Raw genomic sequence first — 25,759 nt, 5'->3', positions numbered from 1 at the left:
TAGGACTGAAGATGCGTGCCACTGTATCCTGCAATTTTCCATACTCTTTAGATAGGGAGAGGAGGGAGCAAATTGCCACCATATGCTATCACATGGTAAGTCTTGAAAACATCACTGTGTGAAATACTTTGGTCACAAAGCCTCACACACACTATACCGTTCCACATGGGTGAGGAAGAGCAGACAAGGGCAGGCAGAAAGTGGAGTGGAGAAGAGACCGGATGTTATGGTTGAGCGGCTTGTTCTGTTTGATAGGGTCCTGAAAATGAGTAGTGACGATGGTTGCACATCAGCAATGTATTTAATGTACCATATCAGGCACTTAAGACAGCAAACTGTTCTGATGAGTTGTTTTGTGTTTTGTGTTTCTTTGTTTTAAGATTTATTTATTATCTATACATTGTTCTGTATGCATGTAACGCCTGCACGCCAGAAGAGGGCACCAGATCTCATTACAGATGGTTGTGAGCCACCACGTGGCTGCTGGGAGTTGAACTCAGGACCTCTGGAAGAGCGGACAGTGCTCTCAACCTCTGAGCCATCTCTCCAGCCTCATGAGCTGTTAACAGTATTTCTCCTGTGAACTGGTTCATGCCTCATTAGCAAGGCCCTCTCTGGTGCTGGCCCGTGACGGCTCTCTCCCGTCTGCCCAGCTCTCTCTCCACCTGCTCTGTTTGCCCTTCTGTCCACTGTCCCTGGCTCCAGGGCCCGGCCTAAGTTCCTCCTGTCTGGTAAATGTACTAAATCAGCTCCTTTGCTGCTGTCATCAGATTCGCGTTCAGCATACCCTCCTCCAGAGCTGGCTCACGTCTCATCTGCCTCCCGGGCCAATTACCTCTCGGGGAAAGTGAGCCAGAGCCAGCGAGCCAGCGAGGCTTGAGTGCCTCCCAAAGCCCACTCAGCAGGTTCTTTGGCCGCATGCCCCCCCCCTCTTCCTCCACTCCCTGAACCTTGCCTGGGTGTGTGTGTGTGTGTGTGTGTGTGTGTGTGTGTGTGTGTGTGCGCGCGCGCGCGCGCGTGTGTGTGTGTGTGTGAAACGACACGCAGACAGATGCAGGAGCATGCCCTCGAACAAAAACCCAGACAAGCAAAGGATAGTAATGCTTTTACTAACCTCACTCCTTTAATATCACCCCCCAAAAAAGTCTTAATGGGACTCTTATAGAAATGGTGAAACTATTCCTACCTGTATTTGGAAGTATAAATGGAAAATAACGAACAAGAATTAATTTAAAAAAAAAAAAAAGGAATTGCAACAGAAAGAAATCTGTCTTGTTAATATCAGAATATTACAGCTGTTTAAGTGACGGTGGGGGAGGCCATGAGCTTGAACACCAGGGCCTTGGCTGCTGAACTCGGCATGGAGGCTGAAGTCCCATGGCTGTCAACGTCGTGGCATAATTTTTTGCATGGAGCAGCCGCTAGGAAAAGACAATGGCCAGGGTGGAGCCCCGGCTCCTGCTTCGGCCCTTGGTGGAAAGATGTTGCTTTGGGGCCTGAAGTGCAAGAGGAAAGTTCTCTCCTGTGAGAGATCTGCAGCCCCTAAAGCTGTAAGACAGGTCCTTTCCTCTGATGTCTAAGGCCTTAGGGGGAGTAGCATGGACAGCACCCCAAATGTCTTTCAGGAATATGTGCTGACAGGTAGAGTGGATAGAAGGTAAGAGAAGCCAATTTCAGTCCTAAAATACACACCCCAGAAGCAAAGGGCTGATTTTCTGCGCTACGTGGATGGAGGCCACTGTGTCCCCACGGGCTGGGGAATTGGGTAGAACTCACCAGAGTGGCAGCCGTGACACTTGCACCTAGTCTGTAGGACTCAGAGGTGGGACTTGGTGGCTCACACCCACTGCTTGTACGTAGATAGTTCACACTAATACTTTCTCCTGAGGGGGAAAAAAAAAGTAAATATTCCTATGTAACCCTATAAAGGAGAAGGTGATAGGGAGAAAAGCAGTATCATTCAACATCAGGTTACTGCAGTTAGGGCTACCATAAGGAAGTGTCACAAACAACAGTGACTCAGTCTGTATTAGCTCTGGGAGGCTAGAGTCCCACAGCAAGTCAGGGGTCTCAGGTGTGCTCCCCTGATGCAGGGACAGAGCCCTTTCTGGCTCTTTCTTTTGGCGACCATTCCTCTGGTACTCTGTGGCCTGCAATCTGGGTCACTCCTCTGTTGTCACCCGGACGGACGCCTTACACCTCTTCTCTGTTGACAATGGTCCCAGGGGCTCACATCTACTCTAAGGGATTCATCTCGTCCTCGTTGTGAGATTCCCAAAGAAAATCAAGACAGCTGGCTAACTAACTGCAGAGCCTGTTAGCACATTGAAGAGGATGCTGGCCTCTCTCGGTTCCTCCCGCCCTGCCTCCCTGCTGCCCATACCTCTCCAGCCCATGGCCTTTGCTCCCTTCCCCAGCTTCTGATTTGGATATAACCCCGCCATTTTGTCCATGTGTTCTCTTGGCCCCTTCTCTTCAGCCCCCGGTCCTTTCTCTCAGTCTCTTTGCTCCTCTTCTCTTCTCTTCCTTGCTTGCCCCCCACCCCATGAAACCCGCCCTCCCATGGCCTGGTTGTCTACTGGCCATGTTTAGTCCACTGCTTTCTCTTCCTGCTCTGGACATCTCCAGATGCCTCTGGCTGTACTCTCCTTCAAATCTACTGTAAAATCCTTCCCAACCCTACGCTGGAGCAGCTGTGTCTCATCCCGTTCACTGCTTATATGTGCAAACACCTGATTTCCAAAGAAGCTTATGCTCACAGGTCCTTGTCTTGGGGTTCCAGAAGATCTTCTGGGAGAGCACAATGCAACCTGTAACAAGTAACACAGACGTGTGAAAACACATGGCTGTGAAGTGAGTCTGCAGCTGTTAGACCCGGATGGATCGAAAGACAGCGGCTCCATTTGCAGAGAGTAAAGGGGTGGGTGGGTGGCTATGGGGCCTCCGTGGCATGGGCCATGAGTGCCCCATGTCTGCATGGCAGCCGCTGAGATGAGATCTTTGGGTTTTTTTTTTTAACTCTTTACCCAGCTGTGCCCTGATGAACGTGCACCTTTCTGAACACCCAGTGTATCGCAATACAAAGGACACGGTGCTATAAATCAGTGATCGGCTTGGAAAGCAGTCACAACACAATACTAAATGGAAGACTTCAAGGCTATAGAGGCATACTGCAATTCGATTCCTTTTGGAGGGGAGATACACACAGCCTCCATCCATGGCGGGAAATGTCTGGAGGGCAGAAGCAAGCTGCCGACACTGAGGTCAAGGGAGAGAAACTACACACGTTTTCCCTGTTATCTACATTCGCTGATGTTTGGATGGACTCCTGTACTTTGTGTGATGGCTTGAATTCCATAAATAAGTAAAGTAATAAAAAGGCAGTGGACATGTGGGCAGCTGCTTAAGCCCTGCACTCAGGAGGCAGAGGCAGGAGGATCTTTGGAGTTCCGAGTCCAGCCTGGCCAAGGTTACACAGGGAAACCCTGTCTCAAAAAAACAACAAACAAACAAAGACAATGAAAAGAGCTTCAACAATTAGAGAAAGTGGCACTCCAAACTGCAGCAGGGAGGGAATAAAAGAGTTTAAGGCAAAAAAAATAAAATAAAATAAAATAAAAGCTATAAGGAACAGTAATAAACCTACACTGATTTCAGAATGGCAAAGGGTATGAGCATATACAGGGGGAGGAGGTCCCCCTCAGTCAAAGTCATAGGAGAGGGGAGTAAGGGGAAAATGGGAGGGAGAGAGGAATGGGAGGATACAAGGAATGGGATAACCATTGAGATGAAACAAGAATAAATTAATTAAAAAAAGAAAAATAAATAAAACTAAAAAATAACTGTCAAAGAAAGAAAATATTTATGAAAATATTGCAAAAAGGGAGCAAGATCCTTAGGATATGTAATGCTATTATATTATAATAAAGGAAATAGACAAATATCCGAATAGGCAATTGAAAAAATGCAAAATATTAAATAATAAAAATGTTTATCTTCAAGCCAGCTGGTGGTAGCACATGCCTTTAATACCAGCTCTCAGGAGGCAGAGGCAGGCAAATCTCTGGTTTAGAGTTCAGCCTAGTCAACAGAGCAAATTTCAAGACAGCCAGGCCTACACTGAGAAACCCTGCCTCAAAAAACAAAAGCAACACGAACAAATGCTTATCTTTACCGAAACCAAAACAATGCCATGAAAAACAGCAAGAAACCAGAAATGGTTGTGCCGATTTGTAATCCCAGCCAATAGGATTCTGAGGCAGGAGGATTGCCACTAGTTTGAGACTAGCCTGGGCAACAGAATGAGTTCCAGACCAGCCTGGGACGCAGCGAGATTATCTAAGCAAAAAGAAAAAGAAAAAAGAAAAAAATTACCAATAAACATAAGCTACTTTTTATTTATACAGTGGTTCTCAACCTGAGGGTCACAAGCCCTTTGAGAGTCTCATATCAGATATTTTGACTCATAACAACAGCAAAATTACGTAGCAACAAAATAATTTTCATCATCGGGAGTCACTACAACATGAGGCACTGTATTAAATGATCGCAGCATTAGGAAGGTTGAGAACTACTGGTTAATCAAACATATAACACGTAAACTAAAAATAAAAATGGGAATTAATAGCTTAATTTAAGAGCCAGATTAGCAATCTAATCTGGAGGCATCTTGAGCTTTCTCGGATCCTTCAGTCCGCACCACGCGCTGCCTCGGCTGCTTTGTGATAGATGCAGGCTGTTCAGCGCCTTCCACACAGCCTTTCCCATCTCCTGGTTCTTGGTCTGCCTGACAGTAGCCAAATATCCAGGGGCATCAGGCCAGAAAGATGACATCATTCAAAGCGCTTGGGAGTGTCAGAACTCTGAAAACCGACACAAGTCCAGAGAGAATGCATCAGAGAAGATGAACTCAAAGGACGCTCAGGGGGGCTTCTTAAAATGTGTAATCGGCTGGAGAGATGGCTCAGCGGTTAAGAGCACTGGCTGTTCTTGCCGAGGTCCTGAGTTCAATTCCCAGCAACCATATAGTGACTCATCTGTAATGGAATCTGATTCCCTCTTCTGGGTGTGCATGAAAACAGAGCCCATACATAAAATAAATAAATAAATCTTTTTTTAAGTGTGTAATCAATCCTTTGCACAGTTGCCAAATACACTACAAACTGGTTTATAGATATACAATTTTCAAGCTGCATGAATAAGTGTGTTGGGGGAGGGGAGGGGCAATGGGAAGAGATATAAATGGGAAAGCCCCAGAAACTCATTTTACAAGACTTCTAATGGCTTTTTTATTCTAGGATATGATAACATAGAAGTTCTTTTAGTAATACCAAAAGACAAAGAAGTGTAACAGATTTGACCCAATGGAACTTTTCGATGTTAATTAACCAGTAATTAAAGCATAGTGGGAAAATGGAATGGCTAGAAATAATCGACACGAAAGGCTGAATCTCTCTACAAAGCAGGCAAAAAGCACAAGTCCTGCTCATTAACAAATGCTCGAAAAGGATCAAAGCTGCTAAGACAGGCCACACTGCAGAGTGGATGTGCCTGGCTCCTGACCTCTTCACCAGCGTACATCCTACTGATGACATCGCCTGTCGACGCTCAGGGCCAGAGCTTCGGCTCACGGAAACCCACCTGCCTCTGCCTCCCAAGCGCTGGGATTGAGGATGTGCACCACCACGCCCAGCAATGAATTAATTTAATTTTTTAATGCGTATGAGTGTTTACCTTCACGCTTCTACAGGCGCTATGTGCATGCAGTGTCCAAGGAGGCCAGAAGAGGGCACTGACTCCCCTGGAACATGCTGTAATCCACAGTGTAGATGCTGCAGACTGAACCCCAGTCCTCTGCAAGAGCAGCCAGTGCTCGTCACCCGTGGTGAAGGTTGTCTTGCGGTTTCCACTCTACGTCATTTCCCCCAAATTTCCACTGGCAGTGTGCGAGTTCATTCGCAGCTTCAAGAGCTTAAGCAGATTTCTGAGGCTTTCCCAAAGACTTTGTTGCGTGTGGCAGCCTGCCCTGAGCAGACTTCAAGTGATCCCGGACATCATCCTGTGAGCTGTTTGTCCCATCCTGATCCGCCCTACAGCTTCAAGCTTTTCTGCTTAGGGAGCAGCAGCTGTTGTGCCTCACGTGCCTGCTGCTGTAGCCATCCTGGAGCGGGTGGGTGGTGCTGTCAGCGCTGGGGGCCCTGCAGCAGCCATTTACTCTGTGCACGCTGTAGGCGCCTCCTCCTCTTCTGGTCCAAGGAGCCAAGCAAGTCATTCCTACCCCAGCAGAGGTGAGGACGTGGCTTCACTGTGTAGTAACAGCCCCCTCCTGGAGGACGCCCTCTGGGGGTGGATATCTCTGCTCCCCGAGAAAGTGCCCTCCTACCACCCCCTTGGGTGCTGTTTAGATTTACTGTGGAGCTGATAAGGTGGAATGGTGTGAGTGGGGTGCCTGCCATCCATCTCAGGCGCCTATTTTGGCTTTTCAGATTGCTGTCAGTTCTAGGTCGGCCTGAATTTTCTGCACATCTTTCTGAGGCACGGTTGACCTCCTTCCGGCGCCCCAGAAGAAATGCTGCGAGCCTTGGCCATTTGCATTACTGCTTTCTAAAGTATATGGGTCACACTTTTTATTTGATGTTTTTACACAATATATTTTGATGGTATCCTTTCCCCTCCCTCAACTCCTCCCAGATATTTCCCACCTCCCTACCCACCGGACTTCATGTCTTTTCTCTCTCTAAAAATAATCTCAAAAAAAAAAAACCCCAAACAATCCAATAATACAAACACACACACACACACACACACACACACACACACACACACACACACCAAACAAAACAACCCATGAAGTATGTTTTGTGTTGGCCAACTACTCCTGGGCATAGTGCCTACCCTGAAGTGTTAGCATACCCTGTGACACTCCCCTGAAGAAAACCAATTTTCCCTTTCCCAACGGGTATGAATGGCAAAGGACCACTTCGTTAGGGGTGGAAACATATGCCCGTGCCCCCTTCTCAGCGGCGGGGGTTTTTGTCTCATTTGACCCTGTCTGGTCCTGTGTATGCTGTCACAGTCTCTGTGAGTTCATTTGTGTGTTAGCCCTGTTGTATCTGAAGATGCTGTTTCCTTGGGGTGCCCCATCACCTCTTGCTCTGAGAGTCTTTCTGCTCCTCTTCCATACAGATCCCTGGGCTGAGGGAAGGAGTTTCACGGTGCCCCAATGTCGTCCACTCTGCATTGTCCAGGTGTGGGTCTCTGTGTTAATTACCATCTCCTGCAAGAAGCTTCTCTGATGAGGGTTGAGCGATGCTGTGGTCTGTGGGTTTAGAAATGCGTCATTAGGAATCCTTGTATTTCTGTGTTCCTTTAGCAGAATAATAATAACAGGTTTCCTCTAGGCCCATTACCTCTGTAGTGGCAGGTTCTTGGCCACTTTAGCAGTGTCAGGTATGGGTTCCAACATGAAGCAGGCCTTAAACTCAGTCCAACAGTGGCTAGTGACTTCTGTAACATTGTACCAGGATTGTATCAGTATATCTTGCAGGCAATTTCCTGTTTAGGACAGTGGTTCTCGGCCTTCCTAATGCTGTGATCCTTTAATACAGTCGTTCATACTGTGCTGACCCCCCCCCCCAACCATAAGATTATTCTTGCTGCTACTTCATAACTGTAGTTTTGCCACTGTAATGGATCATAATGTAAATATCAGTGTTTTCCGGTGGTCTCGGGTGACTCCTGTGAAAGGGTTGTTTGACCCCTGAAGGGATTGCAACCCACAGGTGAGAATGACTGGCTTAGGGGGTCATAGGTTGGTAGCTGGGTGGGACTGGTGATTACTTTTCTTCTCTGGTAGCATACAAAGTTTTGTGCCATGTACATAAGACAATAGATATGAAGTTTCTCAGCTGGCATCTGCTCTAATTTTCCATGTTCAGTGACTTAAGTTGTGTCTTCAGTTAAGAAGGACTTATCATCAGGCTGTAGACCAACCACTAGCCTTGACAAGAGTCTATTAGGGTGACTCTGAGACCCCCGTTAGCCAATAACTCAACAAGATGTAGCCTATCCCTGGCACTGTAGGGTTTACTCAGTGGCATAGAGGTCTAGTTGGAGCATTGTCTGTCTCCACCATTACATAGTGACTCTATTTAAATTTCTTTCACATATTTATATATATTTAGGAAACTTCTACAGTATTAGATTTCCATTCCCTTCCCCCACCTAATTCCCCTATTATATTTTCCCCTTTATCTCTTTATAACACTATATTCTAGCTCCCCTTCTTTGGAAGATCCCCCCTTCTTCCCCACCCCCCTCCCCGGTCCCCTGCCAGCTGCCTAACATCGGTGGTTATTTGGATCAAAACTCACAAAACTAAAGCTTAAAAGCTAGCATTTGCATAAAAGAGAAAACGTACAATGTTTGTCTTTTGGGGTAAGGGTACCACTCAGGATGATTGTTTCTAGCTCTATCCATTTACCTGAAAATCTCGCTCTCCTTAACAGATGAATAGTGTCTCATTGTGGACATGTCCCCATTTTCATTATTCATTCATTAGCTGATGGACATCTGGGCTGTTTCTCATTTCTGGCTATTATGAGTAGAACAGTGATCAAGACACGGATGAGCAAGTATCTCCGCAGTAAGACAGAGAGTCCTTTGGGTACACGGCCAAGAGTGATACAGTTGGCTCTTGTGGTAGATCACTTTTCAGGTTTTTAAGGAACCTGCTCACTGATTTCCATAGTGGCTGTACCAGTTTGCACTGCTACTGGCAATGAATAGGTGCTCAACTGCTCCCCCTTTCTCAGATCCTTGCCAGGAGTGCTGTCACTTGTTTTATTTATCTTGGCCATTCTGACCAGAGTAGGATGAAATCTCAAAGCAGTCTTAACTTGCATTTTCCTGGTGTGTAAATATGTTGGACATTTTTTTAAAAGTGTGTGTGTGTGTGTGTGTGTGTGTGTGTGCAACATTATCATATCATCTATTTATAAAGCTACCTGGGCTTCTTCCTTTACTATTTGCAGCTGTCTTATTGCTCTAGCTATAATAATTAAACACAGGCCTGAAATCAATGAAATAGAAACAGCAACATCAAAAGAAAACAGTACAAAGGATCAATAAGATGAAGAGCTAACTCTTTGAGAAAATAAAAAGTATTGACAAACCTTTAGCCTAGTTAACAAAAGACATAGAAAGATAAGCCATGTCAATAAAATTAGAAATGAAAATAGAGGTATTACAACAGATATCAAAGAAATTTAGAGACTCATAAAAATGTGATTTCAAAACCTGTATTCTACCAACCTGGAAAACCTAAGAGAAATGGATTAATTTATTGACATATATGGCCTACCGAAGTTAAATCAACATGAACTAAATGATTTAGAAATACTGATACCCACTAGTGAAATAGAAACAGTCACCAAATGTTTTGCAACTATACCAGGCATTAGTGGGGCACACGTTTAGTCCCAGCACTTGGAAGGCAGAGGCAGGTGAGTCTCTGAGTTCAAGGCCAGCCTGGTTTGCAGAATGAGTTCCAGTACAACCAGGGCTACACAGAGAAATCCTGTGTCAAAAAAAATTTATGTCTTGCAACAAAAAAAAAAAAAAGAAGAAGAAGAAGAAGAAGAAAGAAAGAAAGAAAAGAAAAAGAAAGAAAGAAAGAAAAAGAAAAATCCAAAACAAAACAAAAAAAGCTCATGACATATGAATTCAGTGTAAAATTTTACTAGACATTCTTTTTAAATTTTATTTATTTATTAATTCATTCATATTTCATCTCAATTGTTATCCCATCCCTTCTATCTTTCCATTCCTCCCTCCTTCTCACTTTCACCCTATTCCCTTCCCCTATGACTATGACTGAGGGGGACCTCCTCCCCCTCTATATGATCATAGGGTATAACGTCTCTTCTTGGTAGCCTGCTATCCTTCCTCTGAGTGCCACTGGGCCTCCCCATCAAGGGAACGTGGTCAAGTATGGGGCACCAGAGTTCATGTGAAAGTCAGTTCCCACTCTTCACTCATCTGTAGAGAATGACCTGTCCCTTGGCTAGATCTGGGTAGGGGTTCAATGTTTACTGCACGCATTGTCCTTGGTTTCTACCAGACTTTCAAAGAAGAATTAATACCAACACTCCTCAAATTATTCTACAAAACAGAAGCTGAAGGAACATTTCTTAATTCTTTTTAGGAAGCCACTATTACCATGATACCAAAGCCACATGAAGACCCAACACAAAAAGAAAGCTATAGGCCAATGTCCTTTATAAACATAGATGCAAACATTCTCAATAAAATACTTGCAAACCAAATTCAAGAGCACATAAAAAAGATTATCCACCCTGATCAAGTTCACCTCATCCCGGAGGTGCATATATCAATCAATAAATGTGATCCACCACATAAACAGACTGAAAGACAAAAACCACATGATCACATGAGCAGAGGTAGAAAAGGCCGTTTATAAAATCCAACATATCTTCATGATAAAAGTCCTGGAAAGACTGTTGGGGGTTGGTCTGGTGCTCTGTGTATTCAGATGCTGAATTCTGGGCCTGGGATCTGATTACAGTGCCAGATCAGGTCGCAGTTCAGATGAGGGCATTGTCATGTACACTGATCAATATTGTGTAAACTTTGCTCCCCAATCATCTCTCATTGGTTAATAACGAAGCTGGACAGCCTAGAGCTGGGCGAGAGAAGACAGGAGGTCTCAGGTAGGGACCATGGCGTGGAAGGGAAAAGAAGGAAGAAGCAAGTGATAGAGAAAAGATGAGTAATAACTGACCTGATCCAGGCATGGTGACATACACCTTTAATGCCAGCCCACGGGAGGCCAGGGCAGGTGGATCTCTGTGGGTTCAGTCTGGTCTACAAAGTGAGTCCAGAACAGCCAGGGCTCTTGTTACACATAGAAACCCTATCTAAACCAAAACAAAAAAAAACAAAACCAACCAAACAACAACAAAAAAACCCTAACCTGATGGAGCAGACTCAGGCCAGGCGGGACCAATACGGCAAGTAACTTGGGGCACAGGGCTGGAAAACAACCAGACTAGTATGGACAGTTCGTATAAATGCATATCTGCCTGGTTATTTGGTGCTTAGACCTTATTAATAACTCTTATAAGTCTCTGTATCATTTATTTGGGAGCTAGAATGAGTGAATAGAAACCTCTCCCCAATATAAAATCTCTCTACAAAAGACTAGAGACAGTCCTCAGCATAATAAAAGGGCACTATATAGCAAATTTCCAATAAAATCAGGAACAAGACAAAGATGTCCACTCTCTCCATACCTATGCAATATGTGGGCCTGGGTTCTGGTTCTGACTGCTTTTTGGCCTCGAAATATGCTACTTTTTTTTTTTGCTTTGACAATATTTTCCTCTTTTATCTTTTATCCCGCTTTAATGAGGAGCTGCACTCTAACTCCGGGTGTCCCTGACACTGCCGACGGTTCAGCCCCTCCATTCTCTCTAGCACACCTTCCGGTTCCTTACAAAACAATACATCTTTGAGGCCCACAGTCACCCCAAAACCATTTGTCTTAATTTGGTGAATCAGCAAGTGTTCTCAAATGAGAGAGTGAGGGGCCTTCAGCTCAGGTCCTATCTGGGTGGGTGACCGTGTGAGTCTGGATTGTGCTCAGAGTCGGTGACAGGAAATAAACCACGCATGCTAATTACAAAATTCGTTGGATCTGCTTTTGATTTCCATGTGCCTGGTGTGGTAAAGAAGCAGGAAACGAACTGCAAACAGATCTGGCTTTGGCTTCTACCACTAAATACGCACATGGCCTTGAAAATGCTATTTCATCTTTCTGGGTCTCAGTTTTCCTCCTCACTCAAAGAGATACGTGTGTGCCTCCACGTGCCAGCTGCTGTGCTAATCTCAGGTTAGGAATACGGTCAGCCCCTGTTGGCAGAGAAAAGAAATGGAAAGAAGGTTAAAAAAAACCACACAGGGAAGGGAGGGAGAATGGAAGAAAGATGTGAACATGCTCCTGCAAATATTAAATAAAGCAGGCGTCTCTCAATGCTTCCTTGAGCCGTACCTCTAGCTACAACGTGCTGCGTGGCCGAACTTCACTGATCTCCATTGCCCTCCCACGTAATGCACTGTCCTTACACTTTCTGACTTTTCCTCCCCAGGTCATGTCAAACCCACCCCTCCAGTAAATCTTGGCACTTGTTGGCCCCAGTGCTTGGAACAGCCCCCCCCCACCCCCACACACACACATACACACACACCATGTCCCCAGATAGCCTGGTCATCCACCTTTGCCCACGTGCCTCCTCTCTGTCCAAACAGCTCTGTCTCCCGATGCCTGCCTGTATTTCTCTCGCCTTTTCCTTTCTTGGCGTTTGCTTGGCATCTCCTGAACTAATATGTCTTTCCCTTCATTTGCTCTCAGTGTTGCGAGTGTGCATTTCAAGGCAAAGACTCTGTCTTAGGAGCGTCTGCATCCGTTGCTGCTAAGGCCACGCCTGAAACAGGAGCCCATCTGACCCTTTAGACCTAAGCTTCATTCCACGGGACCTGGGGACTCTCAACACAAAGATGTCTTTCCGACTGTAAACCACCTCTGCTCTGCTAGCCCTTGGTGTAAGAAGCAGTCTCAGGCCAAGTATGAATCTTGGTCCACATTCCTGTGCCTCCCTCTAGGAGCTAAACTTCTAAACTTGCATGGCGGGAAGGAAGAGGACCTCAAGTCTGCCACAGGAAGCTGAGAACATCGGTTGGTACATACTGAGGTCTTTGAAACTGTCCAGAGAAATCAAAGAATTAGAAACAAAATTCTGCCTGACTGGGGCTAGGCAGTAAAATATTCTAGAAGCAGGAATCGCCCACTCAAATGCCTGCCTGGGAGGTCGCACGTGAGTAGGAGGAGCCGTCAGGAGCAGGTGCAGATAGACTCCGGCCACCTCTTCCCTTCAGGTCCTCCAACAGAAGTTGGAAGGTGCTCAGCGTGGGCCTCTGCGCTGGCTTCTTGGCAAGCCAGCCATCAGTGGCCTTTGAGATGTTTCAAGCTGTGATTTTTCCTCAGGAGCACACAAGGCTAGAAGACACGAATATGCCACAAAAAGCATTAGCACGTGTGCAACCATCAGAAGTTACTTTAGAAGGGCTGCCGTGATTTTGGCGGGGGAGGAGTCCTAGAAGTGAACCTCAGAGGTGCTGGGCAAGCGCCCTAAGTGCTCTATGGGACGAGATATCAATCAATCATCCTCCTAGGCTAAATTGCTCTACTTCCTCATTTTTTTTTTTTAGTGTCGACAATCAACTGAGGCAATAATTATTGCCCCACTTGTAAAATAAATTTACCTTAGAAGCATTTTATATCGGTACTATCACATGATTTCAACTGAATGAACAGTCCAAGATGATTCCAACAAAGAATCAGCCTTGGCTTTGGTCACTCTGTGACATAGTAAAGCTTCTGGAACTTGATTTTGGCAAAGTAAAGCACTAGATATTTTTTGTAAATGTTAGGAAAAAGTAAGTAATAAGGTCAGAACAAGAGGTGGTTACTTTTTAAAAATTCATTTGTCATGTGTGTGTTCACTTTGCATCCCGATAGTAGGCTCCTCCCTCCTCTCCTCCCGGTCCCTCCCTCCCATTCTCTTCCCCATCCCCTGTCCCCTTGTCCTCAGAAAAGGGGAGCCCTTCCCACCAACCTACCCCAGCACATCCAGTCAAATCAGGACCGAGCTCCTCCTCATCCACTGAGGCCGGGCCAGGCAGCCCGGTTAGGACAAAGTACTCAGAAGCAGGCAACAGAGTCCATGTCCTAGACAGCACCCACTTACCTTACCGGGGGACCCACATGAAGATCAACCTGCCCATCATATGTGTAGGGGGCCTAGGGCCAGTCCACGCAGGCTCTTCGGTTGGTGCTTCCACCTCTGTGAGCCCCCATGGGTCTAGGTTAGTTGACTCTGTTGATCTTCTTGCAGCGTTCTTGTCCCCTCTGGGTCCTTCTGTCCTTCCCTCCCACTCTTCCACAGGACTCCCCGAGCTCAGCCTAATGCTTGGCTGTGGGTCTCAGCATCTGATCAGATCAGCTGTTGGCGGAGTTAGGGGGCCTCTCAGAGAATGGCTAAGCTAGGCTCCTGTCTGTAAAGCTATCAGGGTGTCGTTAATGGTGTCGCGGGTTGGCTCCCTCCCACGGGTGGGTCTCAGCTTGGGCCAGGCATTGGTTGGCCACTCTCTCAGTTTCAACTCTACCTTTATTTCTGCACATCTTGTAGGCAGGGTAAATTTTGGTTAGAAGATTTTATAGGTAGATTGGTGTTCCCCTCCCACTACTATAGGTCCTGCCTGACCAGAAGGTGGCCTCCTCAGTCTCCTGTCCCCTGCTGCTAGGAGGCTCAGCTAGAGACAGCCCCATGTCCTCCCTGTCGTCTACCCAGTTGCAGGACTCGCTTGTCTCAGTGATGCCCCTGCCTTCAGTTTCCCCTTTCTCTCCAGGTCCTCAAACTGACCGCCCCCCGCTCTCGGCACATCTGCACCCCCTCCTCATATCGCTCCCCACCCCCTCTCCTATCCAGCTCCCTCCCTGCTTCCTCTTCCACTGTCTGTCCTATTTCCCCATCGGAGTGAGATTCCAGGAGCACCTCCCTTGGGCCCTCCTTGTTACTTAGCTTCTTTGGGTCCGTGATCTGTAGTCTGGTTGTCCTGTACTATATGGCTGATGTCCGCTTATAAGTGAGGACATACCGGGGGTGTCTTTAAAGATAGCTCCTCGCTTCATGGGTTCTGTTGTCAGTCAGATTTTAGATACGTTTATGCCTTTGAAGAAGTATTTTTCAACTAATGTATCTTATAGTTATATTGAAATTTAAATTTCTCTACATTTTCGGCTTCTCTTTGAGTATAAGCAATTTAAAATTTTCAGTTGATGTCCTCAATGACTATGAAAAAATTACTTAAATTTTGTAGCTTTAAGAGAATTGCAGGTTACTAAAAGCAAAGGCCCTACCTAAACAGAAACATTCATTTACCTATTGGGAAAAGCTAAAAGAACTGAAAAGAGGGGAAAAAATCAAACAACACAGTTTTAACTCTGAGGGTACTTTGGAATACCATGAAAAGAATCTTGGTCTAAAATGTGGCAAAACAAACACCACACAGCACGAAAAACTTCCACTTTCGACACTTCTAAGTGCACTGCTCAGTGACACAAACTGCTTGCTTGTGTGTTGTCTGTTTGGTAGCTGACCCGCAGACTTTTTCCTCTGGCAAAGCTGAAACTCTGTACCTGAAATTAGTTGTTTCCCACTCCATCCATGCCTTCTGCTTCTCAACCTCTGTGAATTTGGTTCCTACAGCTCCTTCATGGAATTCTACGCTTATTTTATGACGGGTCATTGCACTTAGCACAGCACCCTCAAGTTTCCTGTGATGTCGCCTGCGTCCAAGCTTTCCTTTTGTTTATGTTGAGTAAGACTCCACTGAAGACACGCACCTCACTGCCTTTCCAGCCCCCTGCTGGGCACATGAGCCGCCTGACCCTTTTGGCAATTGTGATGAATGCATCTGTGAACACAGCTTTGAAATCTTCCTTTCAGCTCCTCTGGCTGTGTTCAAAGTGGCATTTGTGAGTCACGGGGAACCCATACTTTCAGTTCAGCCCAGTGGCCGCAGCACTCAGCCCTCCCGTAGACGACAAAGGTTCCAGGTTTTCCACATCTTTTCCAACACTTGTCAGTTTCTGGGTTTGGTTTTGTTTCATGCTCGCCACCCTAATAAGTGTGAGGTGGTGTCACACCTCCAGAAGTGCTGTAGGGTTTCTGTTGACCCTGTGGGTCCTTTCGGAAAGCATGACATTCTGTGCAACATTAGATCCTCCAGTGTCTTTCCATGATCTTGTGTCCTGTTTAGCCCCACTCAGCATGTTTTATAGCTTTCACTGCATACGTCACTTGCCTGTGTTTAAAAGTATTTTATTATTTTGGATACTAAGCTGAATTATTTCCTTAACGTCCTTCTTAGATTATTCTATCTTGATGAAGAGAAGATGAATTTTGCATGTTTCAGTTTCTGACTTTTGTTTGTTTGTTTGTTTGTTTTGTGTTTTTTTGTGTTTTTTTGTTTTGTTTTGTTTTGTTTTTGAGACAGGGTTTCTCTGTGTAGCCTTGGCTGTCCTGGACTAACTTTGTAGACCAGGCTGGCCTCGAACTCACAGCGATCTGCCTGCCTCTGCCTCCCGAGTGCTGGGATTAAAGGCGTGCGCCACCACGCCTGGTGCCAGTTTCTAACTTTTGCCGACTTGTATATGGGCTAGAACAGGATTGTGTATATGTCCCTGCACTCACGTGAGCACATGTATGTGAATGTATGATTTTTAAGGGATTTACATATGCTTTCAGCAAATAGAAATGATTCTTCCTTTTTAATTTTTTCTGCCCTTTCTCCATTTTTCTTGTCTGCTTTCTGTCTAGGACTTTCAGGGGAGCCCAGGTGATGAAAGTAGGGTCTCTTGTCTTATTATTCCTCTTGGGCTATGATATTAGCTATCTGGTTTTCCCGTGTAGTCTATATTATGCTCATGTGATTTCTTTAGGTTTCTTCTTTCATAATTTTTTTTTCATAAAAAGGCATAGAATTTTGTCAAGTGTTTTTTTCTGTCTGCATCTATATTGAGGACATTGAAGGCAAATGTTTTCTTGTGTTTGGCTCTGGTATCAGAAGGAGTTTACAGTTGGGGAACAGTGGGCCCTGAGCTTTTCTTTGACTTCATAACTGGCTCCACCCACCCCACCCCACCCCTCACCCCCCACCCTGCACACACCCCTCCCACCTTACACCCACCTCTGGCAAGTTATATATGTAGTCAAACTCTAGGGAGATTGTACGTGTAGAAATTATCCCATTCTTTGCTGGGTAGCCAGTTGACATAAACTTACAACCCCTTGAAATCCTGTAAAATTAGTTGCAGTGTCCCCTGTTTTCCTTTGGCCTTTAGTTATTTGGATCCTCCCTATTCCTCATAACCCAGCTAATGTTCTAATGACGTTGATATTTACAAAGAACCAATTCTTGCCTTGATGTCTCCATTGCTTTCTATTCGCATTTTATATGTCTTTTTCCAGTCTTAATTATTTCCTGTCTTAGTTTCGAGCTCATCTTTCTCTTGTTCTATACAGTGTAAGTGGATGCTTTTCATTTAATGTGTGTGTTAAGGTGCTGTAAACTTCCTTCTTGGTGCCGGTTTTATCCCGCAACCCAATCTGTTGCTTCCTTCTCATCTTCTTCAGATCTTTTCTACTCTCTCTTGAGTCACTTGGTTGTTAAGAGGCGTGCTGCTCAACTGCCAACGTTCCTGCTGTCTGTCCAGTTTCTAGATGCTAGTAATGTCTAGTTTCATGCCATCGTCTTGCTTTGCTGAGAGTTGTCTGTGGTTTAGTATGTGGTCTACCTTGGAGGACATTCCGTGTGCACCTGAGGGTAATGTGCACACTCCTCCTGTTGGGCGGATGCTCCTTACATGCTCCTTAGCGCTAACTGCCTTTGCTGTTGTCTGCATCCCGGCTTGCCTCTTGAGCTTCTATGAGGTGACTCATTCATTATCAGAGAGCCAGCATTAACGTTTCCTGCCGTTTTTTTGTCTGTCTATCTGATGCTCCCTACAATTTCATCAACATTTGTTTTATACACTTAGGGGCTCTGATGTATAACACACATGCATAATACATGAACATGAGGTATATTTATGCTCATAATTATTTCACCTTCATGGTAAGTTAGTCTTTTAATCATTACATGATATCCTCGCTTGTCTTATAACAGTCTTTAACTTAAAGCATATTTTGTGTAGTATTAGTATATGTTTATGATTTTGTGGGATATCTTTTTCTACCTATTCCTTTCTTCTATGCTGAAGATCAAACCTATAGCCTTCCAAATGCTAGGCAAGTGTTCTGCCACCAAGCAGCCTACTCATTTTAATATCCTTAACTATGAAGTGAGTTTTGATAAGGAATTTTATTTTTTTCTTGTTTGTAGTAGTTCTTTGCAAAGTTCATACACTTCAATCCTATTTACTCCCCCGTTACTCTCATATCCCTTTCCCCTTCCCTGCCCACGCAAACCTTTTATCCCATCACTACAATGTGGATGTGTGGCCTTTGCTGCAGCATGATCAACCAGCAAGGGGCCAGCCACACCCTTAGATAAAGCTCCCCCACCCTCCCCTCTCCGCACCCGTCAGCCGTCCATAGCTCCTTGTCTAGGCTGGGTCTCTGCATCCACCTCTATCCTGCGAGCTAGACCTCTGTCAGGCTTGAGTGTGTGGGTCTCGTGCATGCAGACTCAGCATTGTGGGTTCCTATGTACAGTGGCCCCAGCGTGGGCTCTTACCTTTGGCTGTTAACCCTTTCAATCATTTCACTGTAACTGCCCTTCTTTGAAGTCTACCCCAAGCCCCTTTACTAAGGCCCCGATCTTTACAGGCATTCCAAATGGAACACACATATCTGAAGAGTCAAAGCCAATACACACCAATGAGAGAAAAGACATGACATTCGCCTGTCTGGGTTGCCTCACTCAGGATGACTGTCTCCGGCATGATTCATTTAACTGCCGTGAACTGAGTTCACAAGTTCCTTTTTTTTTTTTTGATATAAATAAACATTGTTTTGTATATTGGCACTTTAATGATTTTAATGAGTATAAATATAAATTCATTTTATCAACAATGCAATCAAAACTGTAGATAAAACTAGACAACGGAAACTAACTTGGGATAGCTATGGAAAGTATCCAGTGGTAGCGTGAAGGGAAAAGGAACATGTATTTAACCTTGACTATTCAGAGGGCAGTATTTGGTAAGTGGAGGCTTACCCTAGAATGCCCCCTAGAATCTGGTTAGAATCTGTAAGCCTGGACAGAGGCGAAAACCCACAAATGCCTTAAGTGGGGGGGGGGGGCGGCATGATTTGATGATAACAGTGAGAGGCATGGCTGAAATCTCTTTCATAAAATACAGCAAAATGAACCTCTGACTGTCAGCTGCACCTGAATTCAAAACAAAAGGAAACTGTCTTCACCGGGATGCTCCAGGAGGCTTTGCCAGTGGACATGTGGGCTTATTCCAATACCTTTGTGTAGGCCATTGCTGGGCAAGGTCGAAGTCCACCTCCTCAGATTTGTCATTCGGGGCGGGGTGACTCCCTTTTGATCTCAGAGGGCTCCTAAATCCCATCTGGTAAGAGGTGTCACAGACCTGGTCCTGCTCTGATAAAACCTCCACAGCCACCTCCGCATTACCAAGGGCTGTTTCCCCTTCTTCTTCTTCTTCTTCTTCTTCTTCTTCTTCTTCTTCTTCTTCTTCTTCTTCTTCTTCTTTTTGTTTGTTTGTTTTTGTTTTTGTTTTTCGAGACAGGGTTTCTCTGTGTAGCCTTGGCCATCCTGGACTCACTTTGTAGACCAGGCTGGCCTCGAACTCACAGCGATCCGCCTGCCTCTGCCTCCCGAGTGCTGGGATTAAAGGCGTGCGCCACCACGCCCGGCCCCTGTTTCCCCTTCTTGAGACAAGGCTCTCAAGATAGTTACTACAAACAGAAGCCATATCCTGGCATCTCCCCTTTACGACTCCCAGGGTTTATTAACCCCTGATTCACGAGTTGGGGACGGCCTTTTCGGTCCTTCCCTTTCATCCTTCCTTTTGGTCTTTTTGGCCTAGCTTAGACTTCTCGTAATGCACGAGGTTTAGAATACACAACATAGTTTAGCTCCTGTCTTCACTGCTGGTGATTCCGGGGACTGCCCTCGGCACTTTCCAAGCACTGTGCCATCTGGACTCCCATCCTGCTTGCGTGTAACACCAGGGCCTTTTCCCTCAGAGAGACATGAAAATATGGATTCTCTCTACCCAAGAGCGCGAATCTGGATGGGCGCCTGCTGTCCCTCCAGGGGAACTGCTGCCACACCCCATTACAGGCCCTTTACAGCTTCAGACTCGACGACCACCCCATCTCTGCTCATCCGAGTCTCCGCTGCAGCACACCTGGGGCCTCAGAGCTCAAAGGACGTCACCTTTGCAAATACTTACCCTGGATTCCAGTGCTGTCTATCAACTGCTCAGCTGTTTGTATACACTAGCCTCAAACACACGGGTCTATAAATAGGATCGACAGACGAGGCACATCACTTCTCTTTCAGGTTGTCAATCGAGAAATACTTGCCGAACACTTGCTGGACTCCGATCGGGACAGTCAGTACTCAGAAGAAGAGTCACTTCAAAAGCAGGAAGGTCCATGGGCAGTGCAGAAGGATGGGTGTTCGCACAATTAGGTTAGGGCAAAGTGCCATTTCATCTTTCCAGCACCAACACCAGAGCTTATTCCAGAGAGAGTGAAAACATGGCATTTGACCAACTTTGGGTAGATAGCCAGCCTCCCATTTGAACTGCGTTCTAGTCTTTGCCCCTCACAACTTTATCAACACAAATTATTATGTAATGAGTAGCAATCTTGTATTGGTTACTGTTTGGTGATGCACATAGAAAACACAGTCCTTAGTTCCACATACCTCAGAGGTGATCAACAAGTTTCTTTTCAGCTCATCAGTTTTCTCAGCTTACAGAGGGTTCTAGACTCTGGATGACAGGCGGCACCAATATAAGATCTTAGCACACGGCACCTGGACCTTTAAGTGTAGCAGCATATTTAAACCCATGGACGTCCTGAGAAAGCGCCACTGTGGAAATTAGAAATTAGAAAATGCTTTAGACTGTAATAATAGAAAGAGTTTATATGACGAGTATAAAGTAATGGAAAGATTGGCACTGGGAAGCCTGTACTCCCAAAACATGTAAGGTAAATCAACCAACCAGACAGACGCCCCATTGTTACTCAAATTGTCACCTAACGGAAATGGAGTTCATACCACAAGTCAACATTGAATAAGGAGTGGTGGGTGGGCAGGGCAGAAGTCTGGGTTACATGGCTTTCCCCCTCTGGTTCCATATTCTTTCCTTGCCAATTTTTGTCCCTTTCTGATTTTCCCATTCTGAGAAAAGATTTCAAATCAAGCAAGAGTAGCAGTTTGTGTTCTGGTAACACCACACTACATGCATAATGTCTGAGGGATGCCTGTTAATCTTTGTTTAAAGCATAGTTACCTCTCATAAGATAGAGGGCCAATAAGAGGACGAAATTTAATACATTCTCCATCACAGAATACATTTGCAGATTCTCCTTGTCAGAATGAAAGGAGAGTGCTATTCTGTAGCTGGGCTCGCTACATTGTAGTTACCTTCTCAGCAGTGAACTCATTAGTCACCTCCCATCTCTATCAGCCCTCCGGAAGCCCTCCCCCGCATCAAGTATTCTAACCTGTGTTGCCTGCATGAAAAGCCCTTTAGGTGTCTGGGGCCAAGCCATAACCCTGGCCAGCATTTCACAGTACCTAGAGCTTCCAACATCTATGAGCAAACATCTATGCAAGTAACACATCGCTGGCGAGGTACCTTCTCCATGGGAATAATCACGCTGGCTAATGCTGGACTAGCTGAAACTCCCCAGGGTCCTAAAGTTAGAAGGCACTAAGCAAAGAGAAGACAGCATCCATCAAGAAGCACGTACTGGCACTCGGGAGGCAGAGGCAGGCGCATCGCTATGAGTTCAAGGCCAGCCTGGTCTACAAAGTGAGTCTAGGACAGCCAAGACTCAGAGAGACCTTGTCTTGGAAAGAAGAAGAGGAAAGAAGAAGAAGAAGAAGAAGAAGAAGAAGAAGAAGAAGAAGAAGAAGAAGAAGAAGATGATGATGATACTGAAAAAGAGACAACGTCAGACATGTCTCTCATGCCAGCAGCCATATGTTTCAAAAAAAGGACTGCTTTATACAGGGTGATAAAAGGATTCAGAGAATTTTTAATGTCATTTTTCTTTTCTTTTCTTTTCTTTTTGTTTTTTTGTTTTTGTTTTTGTTTTTTGTTTTTTCGAGACGGGTCTCTCTGGGTTAGCCTTGGCTGTGCTGGGCTCTCTTTGCAGTTCAGGCTGGGCTCGAAATCACAATGATCCACCTGCCTCTGCCTCCCAAGGGCTGCGATTACAGGTGTGCACCACCACGCCCGGCATGTCATTTTTCTTAACAGCTGAATAATACTGTGCTGTGCTAATGTAGTGCATTTGCATGATCCATTATCAGCTGATGGGCATCTAGGCTGTTTCTGTCCTGGGTATTGTAAACAGAGAGGAACACTTACTCATTGCTGGTCAGAACGCAAACTGGTTCAGTCACTATGGAGATCAGTGTGAAGGCTCCTCCAAGAAGCTGGAAAGAAATCTACCACATGATCCTGCTATAGCACCGGTGGGCATCCACCCAGAGGACTCTGTATCCCAGTGTAGCAATACCTGTGCACCTACATTGATGGGGGCTTTAATCTTACTTAGATTTGATATAATTATAGACTGGGAGGACTGCCGTTGCCTCGTTTTGTTTTCTTTGTGTCTTGCAGCTTTTTGGTCCTTCTAAGAAGAAACAGTGATGGAGTGCCTATTTATAATCACATAAATGTGCTGGAATTGGATGAAATTGAGTAGATTTACGATTTTTAATGCATCTACTGTCCTTTGCTGAACATATATCTGATGAGTCTATTGTATAAAAATAGATGATAGAAAGACATTCAGAGTGGAGACACAAGACAGTGGTTCTAAAAATATTTGAGTTGACATAGCGCCCTATCAATACAAAACTAAATATATTTGGGATAGCTCTATTTAGCACAGTTTTCTCTAAGGTCTCTGGATACCTCAGCATCTGCAGTAGGTATTTCATCCACTAACAACCTTGTGTTCTTTGAAGAAAAGTAAAATGATTTCTAGTTGGTTTCCCATACAATGAAGACATAAAGCTAAGGCCATAAGTGTATTCCTCAGTAAAATACTCATGTCACAGAACAAAAAACAGTTAAGGAACTGACTAAAGTACAAGAACCTTACTAAATTACAAAGAATAAATATACTAATGTCATTTAGCTCAGAATATCCAGTTTTGATAAATTATTTGTATCTATAGACTTGTTTTAATCTTTATTTTTGAAAAATCAGTTTGAAAACAACTTTACACATCTCCTAATAGAATATAATTAACTTATTAGTTATTAAAATTCATTTGAAAAATAATTTGCTTCTAAATCATTAGTGCCTCCGAATGTTAGGAAGCTGCATGGCTGGACTCCTGGCACATGGCTGACTCACAGGGACACCTGCACCTCTGAGCACATGCTTCTGAAAACCCTGACTACTTTTCCTGGATGCTGTTCAGAGAGGAGGCTGCCACCCACAGACGAAGCTCACTCACCAGTGCCAGGAGATGACAACCAGGTGGGTAAATTGCCCTAGTGGGTTCTGGAATAGCCCAACTAATCCTGGTGTGGAGGGGAAATTTTTCCCGCAGGCAATTTTCTAAGGACTTTAGAAGATAAGTCAGAATGTCAAAGACCACACAGTAAGCGAAAGAGGACTCATAGAGACGGCTTTAGATAATACAAGTAAAAAGCCGCTGAGTGGCTCGGGCGCCACACCAGGTAACAAGCGAATGCTGGACACTCGGGCAGTCCTCTGCCTCACCCTTGCGAGGTCTGAACTACAGTAGTCAGCAGGCCACACCTCAGAGGGCATTGTGAAGAGAATGTAATCTTGCCTTAGTCTGGGCCCAAGGTGAAAACAGTCTCTGGATGCCACCCCACGGAGACTTTGTCTCTACACACTGGTAAACGCCTGAGATAGACTCAGAGGAGCCACATCAGCCCAAGACAAACCAGCTGGGCTGTTGTACTGCAAACAACCATCGATGGGAGGAGGGAACTGGAGAGAGCGAGGGGAGATTCTTGCCCAACCACGTGGTGCGGGGAATAGGAGGACTCGGACAGCAGCGGTGACAGGAAGCTCACCAAGTTCAGTGCTCGTTGGTGCGGCTGCTTCTGTCAGATCTGCAAGACTCCTGAGAATTACGCCAGGGGAATTGCCCCACGGAACTGATCCCCAGAAGGCTTCATTCTTGCTCTCCTTTCCCTCCTAATTAGGGTAGTCGGGTGGTAAGGGAGGCTCGTGCCTTTAATAAATTCCTAATAAAGTACAATCGGAGCCAAAAGGGCATGGCAGCTCAGCCGCTGCACTACCCAGTCTTCCCGGGAGAGGGCGCAGGAAGCAGGGGAAAAGGGGGTGGGGTGGGAGTAATGAATTTGTTCAACTCAACCAGCCCAAAGAAAACTGTAACCCACAGGGACGATTCAGACAAACGGACTTGGGAATCACTCGAGAGCAGTGGTTAGCCACAAGCCTCTTCACCTCAACCAGAGACGAGCATGTGCTGGCTGGGATGAGACCTGTGACAACCCAGCCACCTCCCATGCCACTCTGGAGTGGGATATGGATGGCACAGCTAATCAGATCTCCTCGCTGCCAGGAATGATGCACATATTATTCTCCCCACATTAAACAACCCATTTATGTGCAGTGCTCAAAAATTTGTTTCTTGGTAAAGGTCAAGGAAAGCAAAGTGCTTGACTTTGATGAAGCCAGCCGTCAGTCACTGCCAGTAACAGAAGCAGGGAGACATTTGATGCCAGGGGAAATCGGCTACAATTAGCATAATGGGTCTTTGTATCTCTAATCAGAAATTCCTCTTTCAAAATACTTCATTTATTGGCATCAAAGGAATGGTGCCAAGTGGGCATCCATCTTACCTTTTCATGGCAGCTTCCTATTCGGTAGCAAAGCTAGCAAACAAGAAGCCAGTTCTCCATGGCAGTGACTTTAGTGGGGCCTTAAAGCAAGCTCAAAGCACAAGATAATGAGAGGCCTAAAAGATTTTTAAAGTTGGCTAACCCCTGATATAAGAGACAAGCAGTTAAGCAGACCCAGGGAGTAACCAGGGAGTGATTTCCTTCTGAGCTAACATGATATACCGCTCCCTAGCAAACCACCCGGACGGCCATTAAAACCAAGGCCCCCAGAACCACGTATGGCCTATCTAAGGGTCACAAAGTTCTTTGAAGAAACAGACTTAAAATGTAGGAAAACCACTGTAAAGTGATTTGAGCTCATCGCTGCAAGGAAGAGCCCCACCAGAGATAAGTGTTACCTAGCAACTGACCTGAAGGGCCCCACCTGAGGTTGTAAGACCCGGAGGCTAGCCTAGGTCCTACTTCTTTGAGTCCAGTGAGGCATGAGAGTCCAGTCCGATGCAAACAGCAGGGGATGCTCTATTGATCCGTTGCAACAGGGTCTACCAAGCTCTATTGAGCTGGAGACCCCGAATAAGCAAAGCTTGGGTCTTTTATACTCTTACAGAAGCAGAATTGGTTAAGCAGAGTTGGTGGACCATGATTGGTTCTTAAGAATGCCCTTTAAAATGATTGGTTACTAGTTATTTTATCCCTGAGGGGGCAAGAGCTCAGCTTGGGACATCATGTGCTGTCAGGTGTTCAGGACAGGTATGAGGGTGTGGTTTTTCTCAGAAAGTATAGAACAGCCCTGAGGCCATCTTGGAAGGTACCCAGTGGCCAGGGTTGAAAAACAACTTTTCTTTACAAGATAGGGTTACTAAGGAAACAGACACTTCCTAGGACAAAATGGTGAACAAAGAGAACAAAGAAAGTTAAGCCATGGGCAGTCTTGGCGCCTTTTTCTGTGGCCTGTCACCTTTGGACATTACAGCTCCTATTTTACTCAACCAATAGAAGATTGCCAAACTAGGACTCCCTGCTTTAGGGGCATTGGGAGGG

General features: G+C 45.4%; 1 protein-coding gene across 6 annotated transcripts in view; it reads right to left on the bottom strand.

Annotated features, from left to right (window-relative positions):
- PROKR1 (prokineticin receptor 1) overlaps window positions 1-25,265 on the bottom strand; it is a 40,990-nt gene extending 15,725 nt beyond the window's left edge. For 2 of the 6 annotated variants that reach the window (XM_084766630.1, XM_084766633.1), the window contains exons 1-5: window positions 25,129-25,265; window positions 7,410-7,506; window positions 7,147-7,318; window positions 2,733-2,810; window positions 1,777-1,883 (exon numbers count right to left, since the gene is read on the bottom strand). The gene's annotated coding sequence lies outside the window, so the exon portion shown is untranslated. Of the gene's footprint in view, window positions 1-1,776; window positions 1,884-2,730; window positions 2,811-7,146; window positions 7,319-7,409; window positions 7,507-25,128 lie in introns of those variants that run through there. The other 4 variants (XM_084766631.1, XM_084766632.1, XM_084766634.1 and 1 more) reach the window with 4 other exon arrangements.
- Window positions 25,266-25,759: the final 494 nt, after the last annotated feature.

Source organism: Acomys minous, assembly GCF_964271855.1.
Source record: "Acomys minous genome assembly, chromosome: 17".
In the NCBI taxonomy this organism is placed as follows: domain Eukaryota; kingdom Metazoa; phylum Chordata; class Mammalia; order Rodentia; family Muridae; genus Acomys; species Acomys minous.
The sequence above is the reverse complement of the archived record's forward strand: the minus strand, read 5'-3'. Positions and strand labels throughout refer to the sequence as shown.